The following is a 2,908-nucleotide window of genomic DNA, read 5'->3' as shown; positions in this document are numbered from 1 at the left end:
AGATTAAAAATTATTCGGTTTGTCAATATTTAAGAAACGTATTAATGATTTAATATGTTAATACATAATAATATTAATAAATATTATATATTAATATAGTATATAAATTGATTTTTCAATTTATGTCTTACTTTCAGATTATTTTTATTTATTATATTTTTTTAAAAATACTATTTTTAATTATTTTTTTGCAAATTCAATTTATCTATATAATAATTTATCATCAAAAATGTTAAATGTAGTATAGTTTAGCATAATTCCGCCACTGTTTTCAACCATTTGTATTACTAACACTTCTACGCGCTTGCACTGACACATCAAACACACCACATCAGGCCAAACATATACACGCGTCAAAAACCATCTCATTGGCTGTCTCGAAATATATACAGTTTGTGCACACATAAACGTATATTTGGGTTTCTGTTCATATTGCTTGTCAACGCCCGTTGACGTAAAGTGTACATCTGGGCACCGCCTTTATAATTGTTATTTGAATTTCATTTTTAATTTGCGTTAGTGTTTTTGTGTGCACATTGTGTCGTATGTTTTCAATTGTATGTTTGTGTGCGTATTTGTCTTTTTTACCCCCATTATCATTTAGCTTTCATAACAATATCTAGTAAAGCTTTCTCTTTCATCCCTTTTTACGCTTATCATTTTTAATTTAATGTAAACCAAAAGCAACAAAACGGAAGAAAGTCAACGGAATACAACAGTAAGTGCGCTTGTCAAATTTCAATGTCAGTCCGTTGTGTCAATCTATATGCGATAAGTGCACACATGTATACAATTCCGTATATAGCACACAGGTAATACACATATATTTACGGGAGTATTTCTGTGGACAAATTTGTATGTATATTCAAATATATTTTTCATATGCACTATTTATTTTTTAGCTTAGACTATATGCTTTATTTTTTTTTTTGATATTTAAATTGGCAGACATATTTGCATTGCATAAATTATAAATTTTCATTGTATTACAGAAAAAAAAATATTAACTATTTTTATTTGATACATAGCAGTAGTTCAAAGAACTTATCATATGCATAGATACATAAACACGTAAGTGTACATGCAAAAGTGTATCTTTTAAGTGTTTTAAAATCATTCAAGAGCTTTGAGGTTATTGATTTTTTTAGCTTCTAATATTATCGATGCGAATTTGAAAATATTATATGGGTCACAATTATGTCAATTCATGTGTATATTTTTTTATTGAATAATTTTCGATTGATGTGTTTAAATATTTTAAATTATAAATCAGATTAAAGTCTTAAATGATTTTTATTTACTTTACGATTTATTTTACTAAAGAAATAATTATAGTGCTCAGATTTTTTACAAAAATTAAAAAAGAAAAAATATAAAATTATAATTTAAAATTTTTTATATTTATGTCAAAATTTTCTTAAAATTAAAATTAATTATTTGAAATAAATTCATTATTATTTTTTTATTAATAAATAAACTAAATGAATTTCATATACTTACATAATAATAAAATAATAAATACTTACATAATAATAAAATAATAAATAATATTAATAAATAATAATAATAAAATGACAGCAGTGGGGAATTATGAACGCAGTAGAAGTGGAATTAAAAGTATTAGGATCTCAAATTTTTTTAAAAACAGGAAAATTGAAAATTAATTGTGATTCCATGGATTTCCTTCAAGAAAAAATATAGGATTAGTATATTGTAGAAGAAAATGACTCACACTAGAACAATCCACTTTTCCAGTGTCTCATTAAGTCTTTCGAATGAAGACCAGAAGGTTCTTCATTAAAAAGCTCTTCCGTCAATATATCCCTTCTAACCTACAAACGAAAGAGTTACAAAGCATGTAAATAGAAGTCTCAACTTCAGTAGGTGTAACATCACTTCAGTAGGTGTAATAACCCGATACGGACCACAAACGCAACAAAAATTAAATTACCGACTATAATAATATTATTTTGATGTTTTTAAAAAAAATTGCTCAATGAATTTATTAAATAAATTTTAATATTTATATACAATATATATAATAGTTCGTTGGAACTATTAAACTTCAAGAACAATCTTAAGTGAGAAGATATAGAAATAAACATTATTATTATATATTTAGTAAATCACACTTTTTTTTTTGACTTTATGTCTGCTGAGGTGGAGTCTAAAATAAACAGAACTTTTTAAAAACTATTATTTATAGGGGGCCATTACCAACATTAGCGGTTAGGTATGATATATCCTTTATTCACATACTGTTCAAATTTCATGACATTTATTCAAAACGATACGAAATTATTGTGCTGAAAGTGAAAGTCTATAAAATCGATAGAAAAATGGTAATTAGACAATATTAGACATAGAGTGTTTTGTATTAAACATAGGAAATATATGGTAATGATCATTAATGCCATGGTGAAGTTAATGAAGCGTGCAGGCACAAGTTTATCCTCATAATCGTCTGGATAAAAATATTAAGTAACTTATGGGCTAACCGAAATTCCTGATTACCACTGATTTAATCAAAACATTATATATTTAAAAGAAAATTAAAGCATTTCAAAGACTTCTTGCGACAAATAAAATTTCTTGCTTCAGATGCAATTTCCCCACTTTTATTTAAACAATATCTTGAATTAAGCAGTATATTACTATAGGATTTAACTTACCTATTAATAATATATGGCTTCATTGTAAATATCTATTTTTATTTCAATCCTATTTATCTACTTTGACTCAAGGCATATAATATTGTTTATTATAAATTGACTCCCCATCTCATATAACTATCTTTTTTTTTTATTAAACCACGGTATTGCCTCACCCGTGGGTACTATTTTTCAAGGACATACTTTGCATTTAATATTATACAACATGGGGGATGACAAATTCTATATTATATAAA

This window comes from Teleopsis dalmanni, chromosome 2 (assembly GCF_002237135.1).
Source record: "Teleopsis dalmanni isolate 2A chromosome 2, ASM223713v2, whole genome shotgun sequence".
Taxonomy (NCBI): Eukaryota; Metazoa; Arthropoda; class Insecta; order Diptera; family Diopsidae; genus Teleopsis; species Teleopsis dalmanni.
The sequence above is the reverse complement of the archived record's forward strand: the minus strand, read 5'-3'. Positions refer to the sequence as shown.